General features: G+C 33.2%; 1 protein-coding gene and 1 pseudogene across 1 annotated transcript in view; both read right to left on the bottom strand.

Annotated features, from left to right (window-relative positions):
- Positions 1-18556, bottom strand: part of LOC122118491 (tRNA-specific adenosine deaminase 2-like) — a 141715-nt gene that overhangs the window by 48495 nt on the left and 74664 nt on the right. The gene's annotated exons all lie outside the window — the stretch shown is intronic.
- On the bottom strand, positions 12150-12249 carry LOC122118530 (annotated as a pseudogene).

Here is an 18556-nt window from a genome sequence, read left to right as displayed (position 1 = left end):
TAGCACCAGTTTTGTGCTAGAACACTATCTTAAGGAATTTCTTTATTTTTTTACCTTGCTGTACTTTATTTCCCTTTATTACTTCACAAATTAACAAAATCAGCTAAGGACCTATTTACATAAAATTCATCATGTTTCTCTAAAATCTACTCTCTTTTTGGAAGCCTGCTTTTAGTTGACCCAAAAGTATATTATTCAGGAGGTCAATTCATCTCTCACAACTCTGTAGTATTAGATTATCATTTAGGATCCTCCTAGCAATATGATTTTGTGTAATCCTGCATCAAGCAGCATATTTCTTTCTCCAGAAGGGAAGCCTCTGTCAAACAATTAATAATAGGTTTTTTTCCTCCTGGCCAGCATCTGTAGTTATATTATCTTCATCTATTTCATGATCTGTTTGTGTATGCTAAGTACTGCTGTGAAAATAAAAAGGCCCTTCTCAGCATTTAGCATTTGTATACCATTCATAGATATGAAGGTGTTTAAATATTACTAAAATTGCTTTGGAATAAATAATGTTCACCTTGACTATCTTGAGAAAGAAGAATTGGTTTCTCAGAATTTTCGATAAGAACTTGAGTGAAAGAAACAAAAGGAAAAGTGAGGAAAAACTCAACACATACATTCAAATTAAACAAAACAACCCAAGAAAACACAAATTAATTCAGTACTCAAGAACCTGCAGGAAATGCAATGATTAAAAAAAAAAAGCTATGACAAGCTTATCAAAATCCTGAGTACATGAGAGTGTGAACTGTTGTGAGGATAGTGATTAAAGCCAAGACTGGAAAGAAATATCTGTACACAATGCCATTCACCTGTTATTATAAATTTCAGGAAGAATAACATAAAGTGGGCTGAGCCCAAGATCATACACAAGTAGGAAGCCAAATTCTATATGAAAAATAATCAGGATAATTTAGGGCTGAGGACATGACAAAGTGGTAAGAAGACCATTTAGGGGCACAAGACACTCAATTCAAAATCTATTATGGGTATTAAAAAGTTATGATTTTAAATAAATTGTAACATTTTAATATGTGAGTGGAGAAAAGTCCATGAGACAGATAGAATGAACCCACGTTGCAATGCTTTCTACTTAAGTGATAATGTTTTGTGGTACTTCAGACAAAACAAAGTTACACTGCAAATGAACATGGATGTTCAGTTGGGTAATGGAAATACTCTACTTAACAGGTGTAAATTAAATAGATTTTTTTGGGGTAGATTTTATTTCTTGAACTAAGAAACTGGATGATGTCCCTGAACTTTTTCTCTCAAGGCTACCACTCTACTACTTTGAGCCACAGTTCCAATTCTGATTTTCGGTTGGTTGTTTGGACATAAGAGACTCACGGACTTTCCTGCCCAGGATGGCTTTAAACCATGGTCGTCAGATCTCAGCCTCCGGAATCCAGGCATGAGCCATCGATGTTTTTAATAACTTAGTAAATTGTACCATTACAGCAGTTATAAATGATCATTATAACCTGTGTAATATATGTGTGTACGTATATATCAATGCATACATGTAGAAATATTTTATCACATTTTTGTATCTACAGAAATTTATGAAATCATCATTCATTATAAAACAAAAAGGAAAAAAAGTTAATAAGGATCAAAACAAAGGGAATCATCACACGTTTCTTGTTGTTGAATGGAATGTGAATTTTGAGAATCAGTTTGGGAAAACCATCTCTACATTAACAAAATAGATAATAGCTATTAATTCCAATCCATCTATTTTCACATATTGTGCATCCTCACACATTAGTGTCAAAATCAAAGCACACATTTTTGCCTTTGTATTTAAATCACCTGTTGTAATTTAGGTGATAGATGAAGTAATCAAATAAAGATTAAAATAATAGTATGTGAGGCTATGAGTTAGAGCTGAAAAAGATTTCAATATGATGATAACTTAAATTGCATATTTCTTACTTTTACTCTCTTGTCACGTCCCGCATTCTCACATTAGGATTGCATAGAAGGTTCTCACTAAATTATATGTACAATTATGAAAAAATATATTGAAAGAATATGGGCACAGTGTGTTTTAGCTTATTGAGACCTGTAAGGAGTAGTGTGTTTTTGAGGACTTGAAAAACGTTGTGATGGAGATGAAGGAAGGCATGTGCTTATTCTGGAAAACTGTCTAGAGGATTGCTCCCAGAAAGATAGTGATGAATTCTTCCAAAAGGTTACAATGAAATCACTTTCAGAAGCATGTTCACTGCTACACTATTCACCATAGCCAAGTTATAGACACAGCCCAGATGCCCTTTGGTGGAGGGATGCTTGGAGAAAGTATGGTACATATACATAACTGGATTGTACCCATCCATTATGAAGACTGTTAAATTATTTGCAAATAAGTGGATATATCTAAAAATATGTTAAGTAAACTAAGTCAGAGCCAGACACACAAGGGAGCCATGTTCTGTCTCATATTTGGAAGCTAGAACTTTATACAAGTTTACACAACAATATTAACCAAAGCATGCTATTTGCAGAGGGGTATTTAAAAGGTGTAATTTCTTATAAAATTGAACTTTTAATCCCACAAAATCAATACTAGGAAACTATCACTTGGAAGATGTGAGGGGAAGTCAAAAGGAAGGAATAAAGAACGTGATGGAGGAAGAGAATGAAGGCCGATAGAATGAAACTAGAAAAACATTAAAGTGGGGGTGAAATTTGGAAGGGTGAGTGGAAGTTATATAAAGATCCATTGTACTTAAAACTGATTTGTTGAATGGAAATTCCCTTGTACAACTGTTTAAGATAATGAAAAATAAAATTAAAAACAATGGAGACATCTGTTCTTAAATTGTGTTCTCTTAAACCTTGACTCAATATAATAGTTTCCTCCTCAGAAATTTTCTTTGCAGTTATTTTCCTCATAGTGACAGAAAAGTGACCAATACAACGAATATCAATACATCACATTGCACATCATAAAGATACACAATATAAAATCTCAGTAAAATATTAGAATTCATTACATGATAAAATAACAGGTAGAATGTGCCAAAAGCTAATTGATTTTTTTCCAAGTACTTAACCTATGATATCTAATTTAATCCTCACAATAATTCCATAAAGTGTAACTATTTCCATTTTGAACTCTCAGATAATGATATTGAAGTCTTTAGAGTTGGAATTACTAGTACAACATTGCACACATGGTAAGTGTTAGCCTAAGGTCCATCTCCACTGTATCAAATAACTTCATTCTATTTTATGACTAAAATACCAGCACTTAGTCTACTAATTCTAGGAAAATTACCCAGAATTATTGTGTAGACTCTAATAATATTTCACTTTGTTAGAAAATAGGTAACTGTAATATGAAAACTCCACGGTCATAATCAATTTACACCTCCCTTGTGAAAGGAACTGCTAAACTATAACGTTCTTGATTTCTAGCTCAAAATAGTAAAAATCGTATTTTACCCATGACTCAACACTGCACTGCCTGGGGACGCCATCTCTGGTTAACTCAGTCTTACTGAAAGAATGACCTGCCCAATTCCTGCTGGAAACAGACTGCAGGGCTTATGGACCAATCATTTCCACATTGTAGCTCACCTAAGTTGATTACCATTAGACCTATTTTGATTGCTTTTGATACCCAACATTTTGAGAGAAATTTACAACTTTAAAATGCTATTAAAGGAAGACTGATATAAAAATCACATTTGAACCCAGATAAATATTTTACCTTTCATATACGCAAAAAATGCAGTCTGACCTATCATTAATGTTAGAAGCGAGAGGTTAAAAATTATAGACACCAAGACCTAAGCAAGAATTAAAGACTCTCCAACTTGTGAATACAATTGGTTTAAAAAGATATCAAGAAAATTTTTGCCTGTGCCATGGAAACCTAGGGTTTCTCCTATTCCATCCAGTAATGTTTTCAGAGTGTCTGCTTTGAATCCGAGGTCTTTGATCCATTAGGAGTTGATTCTGGTTCAGGGTGATACAAAAGGATCTAGCGTTATTTTTCTACAGCAGTTAACCAATTTTGCCAGCACCATTTACTGAAGAGGCTGACTTTCTTCCATTCTTTTTTTTTTTTTTTAGCTCCCTTATCGAAGATTACATGGTTATAGGTCTTTAAGTTCATTTCTGGGTTTTCCATTTTATTCCATTGGTCCTGAGGTCTGTTCTTGTGCGGTACCAAGATATTTTGATTACTATGGCTTTGTAGTAGAGTTTGAAATTTGGTATTGATATTCCTCCAGCATTTTCTTTCTGTTAAGTATTGTTTTTGTTATTCAGGGTTTTTATTGTTCATATAAATTTTGGGATTGCCTTTTCCATTTCCTTGAAGAATGAGGTTGGAATATTGATAGGTATTGCATTGAATTTGTAGATAGCCTTGGGAAGTATTTCCATTTTCACAATGTTGATCTTTCCAATCCAGGAGCATGGGATTTTGGGCCATTTTTAAAGTTCTGTGTTGATTTCCTTTTTCAGGTTTTTAAAGTTTTCATCATAGAGGTCTTTCACTTCTTTGGTTAAGTTAATTCCTCGGTATTTTATTTTTGGTGGGGCTATACAAATGGAGTTGCTTTCTTAATTTCAGCTACACTTTTCTTATTATTGGCATATATAAAAGCCATTGATTTTTGAGTGTTTATTTTATACCCTGCTACTTTGCCAAAGTTTTGAATCACTTTCAGTAATTTGGGAGTGAAGTCTGTGGGATTCTTTAAATACAAGATCATGTCATCTGCAAAGAGGAAAAGTTTTACTTCTTCTTTCCCTATTTGCATCCCCTTTATGTTTCCCTCTTGTCTTATTGCTGTAGCTAGGCATTCTAATATTAGATTGAAGAGAAGTGGAGAGAGTGGACATCCTTGTATCATTCCTGAGTTTAGAGGAAATGGCTTTAGTTTTTCAGCATTGAGTACAAGGCTGGCTGTAGGTTTGTCATATAAAGCCTTTATTGTATTGAGGAATGTTCCATGGATTCCTAATTTTTTAAGAACCTTCCTCATAATGGGGTGTTGGATCTTGTCAAATGCTTTTTCTGAATCTATTGAGATAACCATGTGATTCTTATCCTTGCTCTTGTTGATGTGATGAATTATATTGTTTTTCGTATATTGAACCAGCTTTGCATCCCTGAAATGAATCTTGTTTGATAGTGGGGTATGATTTTATTAGATGAATTATTGTGGTTGATTGGCCAAATTTTGTTGAGAAGTTTTGCATCAATGTTCATCAATGATATGGGTCTATAATTATCTTTCTTTGATGATTCCCTGCATAGTTTGGGGATGAGGGTAATTAAGGCTTCATAGAATTAATTCAGTAGTGAACTTTCTCTTTCAATTTAATTGAAGTGTTGAAGGAGTATTGTTGTGAGATCGGCTATGAAGGCCTTGTATAATTCTGCTATAAAACATCTGGTCCTGGGCTTTTCTGTGATGGGAGGTCTCTTATTGCTGTTTCTATTTCAATGCTGGATATGGGCCTGTTAAGATGGTTTAACTCATCTTGGTTTAGCTTGGGCATGTCGATATTTGCTAGGAAAAGGTGAAGTCTGCCAAGTTCTCAAACTTATTAGCATAAAGTTTTGAGAAGTATTCCCCTATAATGTTATGAATCTTGATTGTTTCTCCGGTGTTTCCATTCTCATCTCTAAGTTTATTTATTTGGTATGTTCTCTTTTTTTCTAATAAGATTAGCTAAAGGTGTGTCTATTTTGTAAACTTTTTCAAAGAACTATCTCTTTGTATTGTTGATTCTTTCTATGGATTTTTTGGATTCTAATTCATTTAATTTTGATTTAATTTTAATTATTTCTTTCCGTCTACTAGATTGAGGTTTATCTTGCTGCTCTTTTTCAAGGAGGCTTAGCTGTCTCATTAAATTGTTGGTTTCAGATCTCTCCAATTTATTGATGTAGAAACTCAGACCTATAAACTTGCCTCTGAGTACTGCCTTTGCTCTATCCCAGAGGAGCTGGCAGTTTGTGTGCTCCTTTTTGATGAATGTCATGAACACTTGAATTTCGTTTCTAATCGCTTCCATGACCCACTGGTGGTTCAACAGTGTTTTTCAGCCTCCATGTGTTACAGGACTTTCTTTGGTGGCTTTTGGTGTTGAGTTCTAATTTGATTCCCTTTTGGTGTGAGAGAATGCAAGGTATTACTTTAATGTTTCTAAATTTGGACAAGTATGCTTTGTGAGCTAAAATGTGGTCTATTTTGGAAAATGTTCCATTGGCTGCTGAGAAAAACGTGTATTCTAATATTGCTGGGTGAAATACTCAGTAGATGTCTGTTAAATCTAGTTGATCTATGCAGTTGTGTAGGTCTGCGGTTTCTCTGTTGAGTTTTTGCCAAGTTGATCGATCCAGTGGGGATAGTGGTGTGTTAAAGTCCCAAAACAATTAATGCCTTTGGATCTATATGAGATTTGAGGGAAAGTAGTGTTTCTTGGATATATTTGGCTGCTCCGTTGCTTGACGAATACAGATTTAGAATTGTAATTTCCTCCATAAGGAGAGTTCCCTTAATTTGTATGTAGTGAACTTTTTATCTCTTCTAAGTAATTTTAATATGAAGTCTATTTTATCTGCTATTAGGATAGTAATTCCTGCCTGTTTATGGGGGCTATTTGCTTGGTGGATTTTGTTCCAGTCTTTCACATTCAAAATGTGTTTGTTTTTATTAGCAATGTGTGACTCCTGAAGGCAGCAGATAGAAGGATCTTGCTTTTTAACCCAATTAGACAGTTTATGTCGCTTAATTAGAGAGTAAATCCCGTTAAGATTGAGATAGGACTCTGAGCTATTTGGGAGTTCCTGCCTTTGATAAAATGGCAGGTGGATAACACCTTCTTGTGGGCTGAGACAACTGGGTTCTTCCTATGGTTCTTGGATTCTCAATTTTGGTGTGCTTTCTTAGTTAGCCTTTATTGTGGTCTTGTTGGTTTTCTAGGTGTAGGTCATCTTTAAGTATCTTTTGTAGGGCTGGATTGGTGGAGATATATTGTTTCAATTTTCTTTGCTATGAAAGGTTTCTATTTGACCTTCGGTTATGAAGGAGAGTTTAGCTTGTACAGTATTCTTTCTAGATAGTTGTTTGTCTTTAGGGCATGGCATACATCATTCCAGGCTCTTCTGGCGTTAATTGTCTCTGCCGAGAAATCTGAGGGGATTCTCATTGGTTTCCCTTTATAGGTGATTGTTCTTTTCTTTTTGACAATTTTATGGACCTTTTCCTTGGTCCGAATTTATCTTGTGCTGATTATAATGTGATGGTGGGATGTCCTGTTATGGTCTGGTCTACTTGGAGTTATAACAGATTCTTGTATCTGAATAGGTCTATCTTTTTGCATGTTTGATAAGTTATTTGCTAGGATCCTGTTAAACAAATTTCCTAGACTATTAACTTCTCTGAAGAGGAAAGAAGGATGACCAATAGACACATGAAGAAATGCTCAACCTCCCTAGCCATAAAAGAAATGCAAATCAAAACAACATTGAGATACCACCTCACCCCAGTTAGAGTGGATATAATCAAGAACTCTAGTAACAACAGATGCTGGAGGGGATGTAGACACACAGGATATTTACTACGTTGTTGTGGAAGTGTAAACTTGTTCAACCACTTTGGAAAGTAGTATGGAGGTTCCTCAAAAGACTCCACCTAGAGCTCCCCTATGACCCAGCAATCCCACTTTTGGGCATTTACCCAAATGATCACAAACAAGACCACTATAAAGCTACCAGCACAACTATGTTTATTGCCGCATTATTTACGGTAGCTAAGATATGGAACCAAAACAGATGCCCCTCAGTAGATGAATGGATCAAGAAAATGTGTTATATATACAAAATGGAATTCTATGCCTCCATCAGAAAGAATGACATTGCCCCATTTGTTAGGAAATAGATTTGCCTTTCTTTTATGAAGAAAAGACATCAATTCTATTGCATTTTTAATGCCTTATGATACTGAAGATTAAATTATAAACTATTAAAGCTTGAAAATAACTCATTTTCTTAGGAGTAGGACACAAAAGACAAGCTTAATCCATTTTAAAATACCCTTATTTATACTACAAATTCACTCTTATAACTACAAAGATTCTAAAAATAAGAAGTGCAGTGACACAAATGAAATAATTTAACTGAATCATCTATTCAAAGGACTATGTTAATAGAAAACCAAGTTATAATAATAGTTAGCTTACCTAAGTCACTTACATCCTTTTATTCTATTTTATTTAGTTTCATAAGAACTGGTTTTTCATAAAATGATGCACAAATCCTATATACCCACTTACATTTTCAGATTTTAACAATATTTATTTCAGAAATGATTTTTGCTCTATAGTCAATGAACTTAAATAATACTAAAATATTCAAAGGGTCTTCAGAAATTACAAGACTCACTCTGGGATGTTATTTATATTGGAAAAGATTCGAAAAGCCTTATTTGTTAATGTTGTGATAGTTACTCCCATAAAAGAAACATTAGTGAAGATCTCATTGCAGGTACAAAACAACTTCAAATGCATCCACAATCTGGAGGTGACACATGCTTTTTGTTTGTTTGTTTTTGAAAGGTATATCTAACAAGCATATCCACAATACTGATTTTCAGTCAATATGATGGGATATTCAAACCTAATAAATACAGGGTAGATTATCTTAGTGAGAATAGATATGATCTTACGAAGAAAGTTGTTTTCAATAGAAATCCGGAAAGAGTTTATCCACTTTGTGTTTCATAGGATTAACCAGAGAGTAATACCTGTTTGGTCAAGTTGGCCAAACATACTCAATGCGTATATGTTAAAAGTATGACCAATTTAAGAGGTCAAATACATATTTTGTACTGACAGTCATCTTACAGAAATAACTTACTACCTAGTTATTTCTGTATCTTCCTACCTAACATATAAAAGGAATTGAAAGTGATCTCTTTTATCTAACTTAATTTTGTAAATATTTTGATTATGATGACATTATTTGACATATATATGTACAGAAGGGTGGTTCCAATAAAATGACATGACAGAATGCTGATAAATAAAAACATTGCAACACAGCTCTTTTCAACCTCACCCTGTCCACATTGGCAAACAACATTGCATCAGCACACGCGCACATATACATATACACACATGTGCGCACATGTACACACACATATACATTCAGAGTTTATCATACAAAAAAGTTCAAATAAAATATTAGTGGTTAGTACAAATGATAGTTTTCCTTATTAAAAAAAGTACACAATCTAGTCACCATGCATGTTTCATTGTACTTGCCTTTCCACAAATGACCACTTAATTTATTTTAATTAATTAATTAATTTGTTTGGTTCTAATACTAAGGCTTGAATTCAGGGCCTGGCTCTGTCCCAGAATTTGTTACTTTTTTGTTTTAGTTTTCTCAAGGCTAGCATTTTACTGCTTTCCCACAGCTCCATTTCTAGCTTTTGCTGGTTACTTTCAAATCAGAATCTAATGGCGTTTTTTTCCCCTGCTTTTTCTGGTTTCAAACCACAATCCTCAGATTTCATCTTTCTTATTAGCTAGGATTAAAAACAAAAGCCACCAGTGTGGCTTCTTTTTCCTCTATAGTTATTAATGCATATACTTATATAGTAATTTAAAACTGAGTGTATAGAAACAAGATGTATAGTGATGATATTGTCCTGTCAGAAATTCATGGTAGTAAATTTCTTCTTAAGGCCATAAACAAAAATTACCATGATATAATATAAGAGGACTCACTATTGAACATATGAGGTATAAGAGCTTTCTAATAGGTCCATTATTTATTGTTGCCCAACATTAGGAAAAAGTATAACGCAGTAATAAAATAGAAGTCCTTTGTATGACTACTTAAATTTCTTGTTTTTATAAAGACACACATTTTCATCTAAAATGAGTAGGCCTGTCTATTGTCTTCATGTGATTTTGATGATTGAAGGTGCTTAAAGAGAAGTCAAAATGTATTAGTAGTTCTTTGCTATCAATTAAATCTCACTTTTTCTTCCTGGAGAATATAATGATTAAAGCAATAATTCAGAATCAGCAAGCAATAGTTCAGAATCACGCTTCCAGTGCAAGTGGATCACCAGTAAGTAATCCTCAATACCATTTTCCACAAAGTTTTGTTACAGATACAATCGGCCTTCCTTCTCTAGCTGCTTTTCTAGAATAGACACATTCGTTCATTGTACAGGAAAAGTGTGATTTAACTGATTTGTCAGATCTGTTACTAGAATTGTCAAGGATTTATATTCTTGTCTGTAATTTAGTCAAAGCTATGTATCTTTGGGTAGGCTACTAAAATGTATTTACTAATTTCAAGTAAATACATAAATTCTATTTTCATCTCTTTTTTAAAAATAAAATTGTTTCCTCTATAAATTGATCAGAGGCATGGATGGAATTTGTGGCTAGCTAGGTCATTGTACATCTTTCTCTTCCTCTCTCTTTTTCATGGTTCTCATAGATAATATGATTGCTCCATAATTATCTTAATTTATTTTGCTTTTATATTTTTGCTTGCATCATTTCACTTTCTGCTCTGCCATTATCCCAATCATTTTCATAGAAAGCATTATTTCCTATTTTCTCATTCCTAGAATAAGCTGCACATGAAGACACCACTGGTCATCATTTTCAGCCTATAACTTTGAATATAGAGGAAAATCTTTCTCTTTTCTCTATCAATTCCCTATTCACCAGTGAGAATAATTTAGAATAGAAAACATGGAAAAAGAGAAAACAAATCATGGTGAAAAAACAGAAGCAGAAAATTCATTGGATTTTTCTGACCAGTTCAACCAATGTGAATTATTGGGGAAATACATAGGCACCTCATTCCCAGTAGTACTCAAAGTCACTGGTTAGGCAATTCTGATGAAGACAAGGAACAAGATGAAAATGTGAGGAATGGTATCATTTGCAAGAAAAAAGATGGAGAAGGATCCAAGCAAATTTCTTCTTTGGGCTGCCGAAAATACTCAGCTTACTACAGTGTAGACACTACTTTCCAAAAAGGCCACTCATGTGAATATTAGGAATGAGGATGAGTACACCCCACTTCATTGGCAAGCCTACAATGGACACTTAGACATTGTCCATGAGTTGGTGGCTCAAGGTAGATATTCATGAAATAATTGCCGATGGCCGGACACCCCTGCACAGTGCTTATACATGGAATAATACCAGAATTGCTTCTTTTTTACTTCATCATGATGCAGATACCAATGTCCAAACTAAATGCCTCTTGACCCCCTTGCATCTTGCTGCTGGGAATAGAGGTAGAAAAAATATGCTGGATTGCCTTCTGTTGAACCATTTTATCAAACCAGGTCTGAAGAACAACTTGGAAGAAACTGCATTTGATATTGCAAAAAGCATAATATGTATCACTACATCTTTGAAGTTGTGGAAGGCTGTTCAAATTGTTCTCATATGTTGTAATGGTTCGGTTAAGTTTCTTAAATTTCAAAAATGATGGTCCATCTTTGTGTCCTTCCAAAATATTCTCACAATACAAAGTAACAGCAATATCTTACTGTAAAAATTCATGGATTCCATGGTATTCTTCCAAGTGAATTGCCTGACTTTGATATCAAAATGTATTCAAGACTTGTTTGTATATATCTATAATGATTTCTGCAGAGTTTGTGATTTTTTTAAATCAGAAATAAGTTTAACTTACCTGTTGAAATGAGTAGTAAAGAAACTAAAGATATTTCTGGTACTTGTCTGAAAAAGTTTATTTTAAAATAGTCTGTATTCTGTTTGTATAATGTCCAAAATCTATTTCATTCTCTCCAAATATAATACTTTGAATTCTACATTGATTTATAATATATAGGTTCATTAATAAATGTGTCCTTTCAGATTGCATTCCATATAGTAACAGTTTAAGATTCCGTTTTTCCTAGGTCCTTATAGTATTTTATTTCTTTGGGATAAAATGACAATGTTATCTAATTTCAAATGTTTTGTAAAGGTTATGCTATGTAAAGGCCTTTCTAAGATGAAGAGTTAATACACTGAAAACAAACTTTTAATTCTATGAACTAAATGTATTCTTTCACTTGTATCTTTGTAATCAACTTTTTAATAACTGTTTTTCATTTCTTGAATCCGAAGAATACTTCACAAATTTCCATATCATCCTTGTGGAAGTGCCATGTAATTCTCTGTATTGTTGCAATTTGGGTAGATGTGCTGATGAAGCATGTAGTATCTTGTAAATTTAGGTAGTTAATGATGCAATCTTAATATAGGCATATATCTTTCGTTGCCTATTTGTAAAAAGGAAACCTTATTGTTCCTAGCAATGCTATTGATCTTATTTCCCTAAAATTCTGTGTAGAGTGGGGAAAAAATGTATATTGTTTAATCGATTGCTCACATTTCAACCTTTTTTGTCAATGACTATTTTAAGTCTTTTTCATTTTAAACCTGATCATACTTTGAAGCCTTTATAGCTAGGTCCAAAGGTGATGGCTTTTTCAAGTACTTATTTGTCCAACTGAGTTAGATTTGTGGAGCTAAGGGATTCAAAGTAAGCTTTGCTCAAGAGCTACTTCTAAACTTGTGCAGCTTAAAATGTCCCAAATGAGGTCTTACTGGCACAAATGTCTCCCTGACCCTTTCTCATTCTTCCATGTAGGAACAGACCAACCAGAGTATCTTACCCTGACAGCAAAGATTGTCTTACTGCAACAAAATTAATCTTAGTTACAAGGGATCATAGAGAGATGAACAGTTCAGACAGCACTGTTCAGACTAGAAGGCATTTTATCAAAATATAATTGTTTATTATATATATCATTTCAAAAGTAGCTAAAGCCAAGAAGGTGAAAAATCATTCATATGCATGATTACCTAAAGTCCTGGTCTGTCTACCTTCCAACCAGGCAGGAACTTACACTACAGCATTTACATCACCAAATATTTCCATAGCTGCAGGAGAAGTCCATATATTTCTCCTCGATTTTAGGCCTTAAATTGGTAATGTTTTTATCACATTGTTTCCTCTTGCCTCCAGTCTGTAAATCTACAAATGGTAAATCTTTAGGCCTAACCCTACCAAACACTGAGGTAGAGATAATGGAATAAAACTTTAAAACAGAGTTGCCTTTGATATCCTAACAAAAACAGAACAATGCAAAACATGTGCCTTTTTATTATATTACATATAGTTATATAATTTATACTTATATGTGCTGATTCTTTATTTTACACAGTGAAACTTACTAGAATCAGTTGATAATTTGAGAAATAAATTTATATTTATTTATTCCAATAAATACAATTGGAATATAAATAATTAGGTTTAGAGTATATATTAGAATATAAAAGTATCAATGCAATGTCTTTGGTATTAACTTGGGATACCTTCTAAATATTCTTGGTCATCTTAATTCACATGGTAAAAAAACAATGTTGTTTTCCTCTAATCTATAAGGGATTTTACACTGCTGCTCTGTTTATTGTTTAACTCTCTGGTCCCAAACTGTTTTCTCCATATTTTTGAATCATATTTTTGTACCCAAATTTTGCTGATGTTATTTCGAAAAAGTATTATTCTTTTGCAGGACCCAGGGTTCCTAGTATCCCAGGTCCCAGTTATCCACATCATCAGATAAGAAGGGCAAGACGTCTCACCTAGGCCCATGCAATATGCCATCAGAAAGTAATTGAAGACCCATCTCAAATTCTCATTTCCTATAATATTTCAGGTCCTCAATTCCTTGAGACATAGGAATTAGCAGTAAGCAATTGTGAAATGCAAGGCAACATAAAGATGAGATAAAAAAAAATCTGAGAGAAAGTACTGTAATTCAAATTTCTAATTTACAGATGACCAGCCCATATGAGTGAGCAAGATCACAAATTTCACAAGATTACTTTTAATACCTCTCTCCTAACGATTAATGAAATATTTCAGTCCAGCATATGTAGGCCAAAAAAATAGTTCCTGGAATGATAGATCCATAATTGGTCTACCAAGGCCAGAAAAATTTGACTTAGAGGTCAAATATAATTCAGAAAAAAACATTAATTGAGAAGATACTTAGTGCTTCAAAACACTGGTACTTCAGTAAAACTTGGTTCTGTAGTATAAAAATGTTGTCATTCTCAATCCAATGATAACCTACATTTAATCTCCTGAAAGTATACTCCTTTTCAAATAAACTTTTTAAAATCACATTCGCCAAAATAACATTTGACAAGTAGATGATACTTACTGACATTAAAAGTTTTTCAAGTGGAGGGAGCAATTTACAATAGAGTGGATTTATTTACCCAGCACTAATGTCAAATAGTTTCAACCATTCATTAAACTGTAGAAATAATACCACCCAACCTTTGTGTTGTTCAGTAGGTGCCTTGCAGAAATGTGTTAAATAGATCAGCCTCCCATGTTTCAAACCCAAACATTAGCTAATAAAGTAAATTTCATCACATAATGAGGTACATTTTAAAAAGTCACAAATAGTTGCCTTATCATATGTTGTTTTATGTTTTCCCTGTCTGTCTAACATAGTAAAAACTATGACTTGAAGTCTTGAATACGGGTATTCATCAGAGATGTGACAAACAAAAAATCTGTCTTCTATATCTATCATATTTGTCTTTGGTAGTAATTATTATTTTTCTTTTTTTCCAAAACATATAGGTAGCAGAAAATACTATCCCACGTAAAATAAAATAATCACAAACCATTGTACAAAGGCATTTATAAAAATTGGTAGTTAGGAATACATTCTAAGCCATTTTTAAACTTTCTTGTTGACTAAAGATTCACGTCTCCAGACTTGCGAATTTTTATTGCAGATGAATGAATTATGGAAATAGAAGTTGACATAAGTTGAAGTCTTTGCAGGATTGAAACTCCATGGAATGTGTATAAACCTTTAAAAATATTAACAGACATTTTAAGAGAATGACTATCTGGAAGATGAAACCAGAGAAGAATAATAGTAAAGACATAGAATGAATGAAAAATGGAACAAGGGACAAGTACAGCTAGAATACTCAATGTACACATGTGATAAAGGAAGTAGTAAATCGGAAATAAATCTTGGAGAAGGGGTTGGTTCAGAATGATAGAAGGAGTAACTCTGATCCAGGAGCATTGGACAATTAGATGGACATATTTAATTGTAACATACTTGCACAAGCTTTTGAAATGCAGCTTAAAAACACAACAAAAAAAACCAAAATCACACAAAAATTACAACCAAACAGCAATCTCAACGAGTTTGAATATAACCTCTCAAAATTTTAAGCAGTTAATGAAGGCAGTCTTGGGAAAGCAAAAAAAAAACTGTTCAAAGAGGGCAGTACGGGGTAGGGGAGAATTTTGAACAGATTTAAATAGATTGTCTAAGGTTATAAATCACCTACATCTGCTGCAAATATTTTCTTCTTCGAGTTCTCTTTGTCTGAACTGGATCCTCCAGTCCTGAACCGCACTTGATAGCTTGTGAAGATAGAATGATAGAAACAAGATCAAGAACCCATTACTCCACTGGAGAAAAAATAATCCTCTGTTTTCTCGCATATCTCTTCATTACTATATTTTCATAATTTTAAGTCAAGTGATTTTGAATTATATCTTTCCTTCTTTTTTCTGGCAAAGTAATTGGTCAAAGTAATTCACTAAATATTATCTGCCATTTTTTTCTATCAATCTGTTTACTTGTCCAAGCGAGTACATTAAACTTCCCCCTTGCATTTGGTTGCCACGAAAACCCAACATCTATGATAATGAGGACAAACTCTAATGTAAAACTTTGTCTCCAAAAAACCAGTCCAAGAAGCTGTGATCACAAATATTTAGGATTCTTTTTTCTTTTACCTTGAAATTCTTCTTGTGTCTAAAGTGCCCACAAAAATAAATACTCCACCACTTTTTGCTTCAATCACTTCTAACCTCAAAGATGTATTTTGCTAACAATATGCTTAGAGGAAACAAAAAAAATACTCCACTTTTATCTTCTCTCTTAATATTCTACTTAGATACCATATCAGGAACAGTGAAGTTATTCTTTGGAAAATTATTACAATAGATTATTTTTTGTCTTCATTTTGCATTTGCTCAACAAGTTGTTGAGCAAATAGAGAAGAATAGAGTTAAATCACCCATTTCTTGGATGACAGTGTCTGTTACAAAGGACAATGCTTCTATGTCCTACTTCTATGTCCTCTTCTTAGCTCTTGCGTGATTTCCAATTAATCACAGATTATTGGCTTCAAGTCTAGTGAAGCTGAAGGACTATAAGGCCTCCCCCACTGCTACATCTTCATGGTTTCTCTTTTAAAACTCTTTTATTTGGATGTGGAATTTATTTCCATGTCTTCGTTCAATCTATTCCACATTGTAGTGAGGCAAATACGCTCTGTAAAATCATTTTAGGTAGCAAAAATATTATGACAATCTATATCAAAAAGTTTTGGCTTCTTTCCACTGCTTAGGCCAATACACTGAGCTACGGCTTCTAAGACCACATTTTCTTACCTTTTCAATTTGCTCAATTCTTTTCTGATCCCAAAACTTTTTGCCGAATGTAATAAGAGAAGTCCTCACTATCTCATGTTAATAAGGATATTATGTTTTTGTGAGATACTTAGAAATATGAAATCATTGGTTTGAAGTATCCAATCAGATTTTTTTCTCTTTTTCAGTATTTCACATGCAAAGGCATTTTGGAAAATATTACAAACAGAAAAATGTATACCCAATACCTTCTTTCATTGTGGAGGGCACTTTCTCCCTAAATATTTGGACTCAAATTATCTTTTTCAGAGAATTACTGTTTGATAATTAACGGTCAATGCACAAATTTTGATATCTTATTTTTTAAAGAAGTTTGAATTTAAATTACACTACAACATTGTTTCACATAGTAAGAGTATATTTCCTGGGTAAGGACAATTCTCAAGGAAACCTACAGGATTGATAGCAAGGTTTCTGAGGTTTGTTTGTTTAATGTAAAAATGAGCCATCTTTACCCACATTGCTCCCTCTCAGTTAAGTCTCCATGGATTTCTTTGCATGAAAGCCTTTTTTCCCAGGCAATTTTAAATTTTCTTCATAGGCTATGTTGTTAAAAACTTTGAACAATTAAAATTTACCTGTCATAATTTTAAAACTCTTTTGAAATTCCTTTATCAGTATCGCGAATTCACCAACGCTAATTCCAACTTTACCATCAATAACAGTTAAAATGTTGTTTTCATGACATAGTGTCCATGAAACTATTATTTTCCAGTGGCTTTGTTATGCATATATATGTCCATGTAAGCTGATGCTGAGCAAAATGAACTCCAAGATATGGAAACAGATTTTTATTTACAATTGTTGTTTTTAATGTACTATGTAACTTCTATTTTCTTTGACCAAGGACAAACCAATTTAATAGCAATACTCACAAAATAATATGTTGGAAATGTACATTACAACTTGTGAGGAGTATTGGGGTGAAAGAAATTTATGAGAAAAATGAGAGAGGGGGGTAACAAGTTTGAAAAGACATGTATTCAGTACCTTACAATTACTGTAACCACACTGTACATCACTTTGCTAATAAAAAATTTAAAAAATAAGCTGCATGAAATAAATATCATGGATTAGTATAATAAATACTATTCTTTATGTAGTAACTTTTTAAAAATCAATACTAGCTGGCATCTAATTTGAATTAATTATCCCTTTTTAATCAGAGGATCATCAACTTGAATGTTATCCAACTTGACAATATTTTCACAATATACTTGCCTATATTTTCAAAAAAGAATAAATATAGTACTTTCTCATGCTAAAACCGAAAACAGATTAATTCTGGTGAAACCCGTAACTTTTAAAAGTAAATAAGTTGTTAAGAAGACAGGATATATGTGTTCTTCAAATTCCTATGACTAATAACTACTCATTTTCAAATTCTGAACATTCTATATCTGAGAGATTGAAAACAATACGTGTTTGCATGTTATATAATTCTGCAATAGATGCAGTTTCCAATGGGGTGATACAGATTGAGAAGTCGACAGAAAAATAGCCACATTCTGGTAGAGGTTAAAACTATGAAACATTTGTAATAATTAATTCTTTAAGAGTAAGCAATTGTTTATCAAAGTAAGCTATTATTTCTATGACCATCAATCCCAAGATTTATCTCATAAAGTCATCCTAGCCCAACAGTTTCCAACTTGTATGGTGCACCTCAAAATTCCCTTAATTCACATCACAAATAGCTTATCTCTATTGTGAAATAATACTACACCTCTGTGTGATGCCCTCCTTGTTTTGGAAAGAACACCTCAATAAAGTGGGTTCCATAAATTTTACCCCCAGTGGTATTCTTGACATCAGAACACTTGTAAATATTATTTATATTTTATAATTTTTTAACTATCATAGATATTCAGGATGCTAAGATGGGAAGATTACAGTTGAAAGTCAACCCAGGCAGGAAGGTTCCTTAGATTCTTATCTCCTATAAACTTCTCAGAAAACGCCAGACACAGGTGG

The sequence above is a fragment of the Dipodomys spectabilis genome, unplaced genomic scaffold, assembly GCF_019054845.1.
Source record: "Dipodomys spectabilis isolate Male_0828 unplaced genomic scaffold, ASM1905484v1 ptg000154l, whole genome shotgun sequence".
NCBI lineage: Eukaryota > Metazoa > Chordata > Mammalia > Rodentia > Heteromyidae > Dipodomys > Dipodomys spectabilis.
Note: the sequence above shows the minus strand (reverse complement) of the source record. Positions and strands in the feature narration are given on the sequence as shown.